Raw genomic sequence first — 5,568 nt, 5'->3', positions numbered from 1 at the left:
TAGGCGGCGCGGGCGGCGGGGCTTGGCGCGACGCTCGGCTAGGCGGCGCGTGCGGCGGTGCTGGCGGTGGGGTGTTGGGGTGGCGGGGCGGCGGTATATAAGGGCGAGGCGACGGCGTCTTGGAGTACGGGCCAAGGCGGGGCGGGGCGGAGTCCAACTCGGACACCGGTCCGAGTGGCGGCGGCGGCTGGGCCGGCCTGGCTCGGCTGGGCCTTAGGCCCAGTCGGACGCGGGAACTCTTTTTTCTTTTCTTTAAATAATTCCGCCGACAGAAAAAAATCCTTGAAAAATAAATAAAAATCTAAAAATGCCAAAACAAATTTTCATCGTCTAAATAAAATATTTAGAACAAGATGAACATTTTCTTGGCCCTAAAATGCAATTTTGAAAACATGCAATTTTTCTAATGCAAATAAATCCAAATAAAAACAACAAAAAACAATTTAATGATTTTAATATTTTTCCTCCAATATTTCATTTATTTTGGAGAAGTCATATTATCTCCTTTCTTTAATTTTTAATGTGAAATATTTTTTTCGGAGAGAAATAATTAAAATCAAATCCTCGTTTCATTATTTGATAAAAGAATCAAATATGAAAACCGGGAAATCCCCAACTCTCTCCGAAGGTCCTTGAGTTGCTTAGGATTTTTGAGGATTACGAAATGAAAAAGCAATAAAACATGATATGCAATGATGATCTAATGTATAACATTCCAAATTGAAAATTTGGGATGTTACAAACCTACCCCCCTTAGGATGAATCTCGCCCTCGAGATTCGGGCTGGCTAGGAAATAGGTGCGGGTGGTCTTTGCGGAGACCATCCTCTCGTTCCCAGGTGGCTTCATCCTCGGTATGGTGGCTCCACTGAACTTTGCAAAACTTGATAACCTTACTGCGGGTGACTTTGCTAGCAAACTCAAAAATCTTAACTGGGTTCTCCTCATAAGTCAAATCATTGTCCAACTGAATCGCCTCCAGGGGTACTGTATCTCTTAGCGGTATATCTGCCATCTCAGCATGACACTTCTTCAGCTGTGAAACGTGAAACACGTCATGAACTCCTGACAATCCCTCGGGTAACTCCAACTTGTTGGCAACTTCTCCCATCCGTTCCAAAATGCGATACGGTCCTACAAATCTCGAGGCTAACTTTCCCTTAACTCGAAAATGTTTCACTCCTCGCAAGGGTGATACTCGCAGATATGCTCGATCTCCAATTTCATAGGTTACCTCCTTACGTTTTGAGTCTGCATAACTCTTCTGCCTGGACTGAGCAATCTTCAGTCTGTCACAAATCAATTTAACCTTCTCCTCAGACTCCTTGATCAAGTCTGGTCCAAACAACTGTCGGTCCCCTACCTCGTCCCACATCAACGGTGTTCTGCACCTTCGTCCATACAGGGCTTCAAACGGTGCCATCTTCAAACTGGCTTGATAGCTATTGTTGTATGAAAACTCTGCGTATGGCAAATTGTCATCCCAACTAGATCCATAATCTAGCGCACAGGCTCTCAACATGTCCTCCAAAATTTGGTTGACTCTCTCTGTTTGTCCATCCGTATGCGGGTGAAATGCTGTACTAAACTCCAATCTCGTTCCCAAAGTCTGGTGCAACTGGTGCCAAAACTTTGAGGTAAACCGTGTTCCTCGATCTGATACGATGGTCCTCGGAACTCCATGCAGACATACGATCCTGGACATATATATCTTGGCCAACTTTGCACTTGTATAGGTGGTTTTCACTGGGATGAAGTGAGCTACTTTAGTCAAGCGATCAACTACTTCCCATATGGAATCATATCCCGCTTTGGTCCTGGGAAATCCGGTGATAAAGTCCATGCCTAGTTTATCCCACTTCCATTCGGGTATCGGCATAGGCTGTAACAGTCCTGCTGGCTTCTGATGCTCTGCCTTCACGCGCTGACATACATCACATAATGCTACATACTAGGCAATATCCTTCTTCATACCAGTCCACCAGAAACGTTCCTTCAAATCCAAATACATCTTGGTGTTTCCGGGGTGTATCGAGTATGGTGAGTCATGGGCCTCTTGAAGTATTAACTTCCTGATCTCCTGGTTATTGGGCACATAGATTCGGTCCTCAAACCATAGGGTATCGTGCTCATCTTCACGAAAACCTTTGGCCTTTCCTTTGCTCATCTTATCCTTTATCTCGGCAATCTCGTTGCCCTCCTTCTAAGCTTCCCGAATCTTGTCCAGCAATGTCGACTGGACCTCCATTGTTGCAACGGATCCTCTAGGAACAACCTCCAATCGAAGTTCCATGATATTCTCTGCTAACTCCTTCGACAATCCCTTACTTTCAAGGATATTAGCATAACTCTTCCGGCTCAAAGCGTCTGCTACGACATTGGCCTTTCCTGGATGATAGTGTAGCTTAATGTCATAATCCTTTATAAGCTCCAACCATCTCCTCTGTCTAAGGTTCAGTTCCTTCTGGGTGAAAATGTACTTCAAACTCTTATGGTCCATGTACACATCACAACGGTTTCCAATAAGGTAATGCCTCTAGGTCTTCAATGCATGCACTACGGCTGCTAACTCCAAATCATGCGTGGCATAGTTCAACTCATGAGGTTTTAGTTGTCGTGAGGCATACGAAACAACTCTCCCGTCCTACATAAGCACACATCCAAGTCCTAAGCGTGAGGCATCACAGTACACTTGGAACTCCTTATGTATATCTGGCTGTGTTAGCACTGGCGCTGTAGTCAAACGTTTCTTCAACTCCTGGAAACTTGCCTCGCAATCTTCTGTCCATTTAAACTTAGTATCCTTCTTCAACAGTTCAGTCATTGGCTTTGCAATCTTGGAAAAATTCTCGATGAATCTCCGGTAGTATCCTGCGAGTCCAAGAAAACTGCGGATCTCGCTAACTGAAGTGGGTGCCAACCATTCAGTGACTGACTAAATTTTGTTGGGGTCTACTGCTATACCTTCTCCCGATATAACATGTCCAAGGAACCCGACTTCCTTCAACCAACATTCGCATTTGCTAAACTTAGCATACAACTGGTGTTCCCTGAGTTTCTCGAGAACTAAGTGTAAGTGCATCTAGTGCCACCCCTAGTTGGTTTTGGAGTATTGACGACAAACCTAGTTGAGGGACTAATGTGTTTGTGAGAATTGCAGGATAACACAGGTAGAAGTCCCTCATTGATTTGGTTTTACTACCAGAGATGACCCCTAAAAATGTATGAAGACATTGAAGTCAAAGGTGGTATATGAAGATATTCACATTGAAGACTATGACAAGAGAAGACACTATATGAAGCCTATGGAGCTCGAAGACTTAGATCTTTCGTAGTTCTTTTTCTTTTGTGTTGAGTCATAGGAACCACCGTACTGTTAAGTGGGGTCCAAGAGAACCAGTCAGAATGACTGAAGTGATGCCTAAACCAAAAACCTATGTCTTCGAGTGAAGACTATGAGAGCGAATCTTATCCAGAGTCGGACAAGTCAGCTTTGCTTGTAGCCCAAGTAAAGTTGCCGTGCGAGTTTGAAATCTGACCGTTGGAACACGTGTCAGTTCCTTAGTGACCCAGGGTCATTTCGGACAAATCAGGTCGGGTTGCCAAGTGGCTATAAATAGCCCACCCCCTTCAACCATAAACAGTTGGCTGCTCAGATTGAAAGCACGGCTTTTGTCGTTTGAGAGCAACCCACCTCGAAGCCTTTGAGAGAGAATTCCTTGCGAGGATAAAAGCCCTAACCACCAGAGTCAGAGAGAATTGGGCATCACTTAAGTCTTCTTGTCTGTGTGATCTGAAGACTTATCACACTTGAGGACTGTGCATCCTCCAGCCGGTTAGGTGTCGCGTTCTGAGCATCCAAGAGACATTGTGGATTGCCAGTGAACGAAGTCTGTGAAGGTTTGGGAGTCTACCTTGAAGACTTACCAGAGTGATTGGGCGAGGTCTATGTGACCTTAGCTCAAGGAGAATACGGTGAGGACTGGGTGTCCTGAGCTGCGTGTTCAGGACTGGGTGTCTGGGACTGTGTGTCCTAAGGTTTAAATACCTAGCCGCTCCAACCAGACGTACAGTTGTTACATCAACTGGAACTGGTCCAACAAATCATTGTCTTCAACGAGTCACTGGTTTCATCTTCACTTCACTTTACTTACTGTTACTCCTTGTGAAGTCATTGCATGTTTGCACTATCATTTTTCTTCACTGAGTGACTGCGTGTTCTGTTTGGCTTCACAATATCTTCCTACCTGATCCTTACTACCTAGCTGCTATTAGTCTTTGTGCTTTCACTTCATTGAATACTTGACTATGGTTTGCCTAGTGTAGTCTACCTTCCGCTGCATGGTAATAGGTTTAATTTTATCGTTTGTCTTCAAAACTTCTATGTTCTGAAGACTTTCATAAAAATCGCCTATTCACCCCCCCTCTAGTCGATATAACGCACTTTCAATTGGCATCAGAGCGAGGTGCTCCCTTGTTCTGTGTGATTCGGTTTAACCACCTGGAGTTTTAGCTATGTCGACTGCAGGGATAATTAAAGTCTCCGCTGCATGCCCCGTCTTCGATGGAACTGAATATCCCTACTGGAAGAATAAGATGCGCATGCATCTTGAAGCCATTGACGTCGACCTATGGTATGTCGTCGAGAACAGCGTTCCCAAGGCTGGAGAAGGTGTCACTACTGCTGATGTCAACAAATTCATTCGACTGGACTCTACTGCCAAGAATATCATCTGTGGTCATCTGACCAAAGGACAGTATGGCCGTGTGAGTGCTTTGAAGACATCCAAGCTGGTATGGGACTGGCTCTCCAAGGTCAATGAAGGCATCTCAACCCAGAGAGATCAGAGAATCAGTGTCCTTCGCAACCTCTTCAATCGCTTCAAGCGAAATGACAATGAGAATGTCCAGCACACATTTGACCGACTCACTGACATCACAAATGAGCTTCAAGCCCTCGGCGCCACTGAGATTACCAAACACGAAGTCGTCAAGACGCTGCTGAGATCACTTGATAGATTGTTTGACATCCTGGCCCTGATGATTCAAGAACGTCCTAATTTCAAGACACTCGATCCGTCTGACATACTTGAGAGGCTCAACACACATGAGTTTCAGCTTTCGGAGAAAAGAGATATCTACGGTCCAAACTATGGGCGAACTTGTGCCTTGAAGGCAAAAGTTGTCTCCTCATCCGAAGAAGAATCTGACAACAGTTCTGATGATCCTGAAGACATTGGAAGGGAACTTGCTATGCTTGTCAAGAAGTTCCAAAAATTCACCAAGAAGAAAGGCTTCAGAAAGTCTTCCCGATCAAGTTCAAGGAATGATGAAGCTCCTGCTCATGACTATAAGAGGAAAACATGTCACAAGTGCAAGAAACTTGGCCACTTCATCTCTGAGTGTCCACAGTGGGACAATGAGAACAAAAAGAAGAAGAAGAGCAAGGAATATGACTCTGACGACAAGAAGAAGAAGAAATACTCAAAGTCTTCTTCCAAGTCTTCCTCAAAGTCTTCATCACACAAGAAGAGCTCATCTAGCAAGGCACATGCGTTTGTTGGCAAGG

This window comes from Triticum dicoccoides, chromosome 2A (assembly GCF_002162155.2).
Source record: "Triticum dicoccoides isolate Atlit2015 ecotype Zavitan chromosome 2A, WEW_v2.0, whole genome shotgun sequence".
In the NCBI taxonomy this organism is placed as follows: domain Eukaryota; kingdom Viridiplantae; phylum Streptophyta; class Magnoliopsida; order Poales; family Poaceae; genus Triticum; species Triticum dicoccoides.
Note: the sequence above shows the minus strand (reverse complement) of the source record.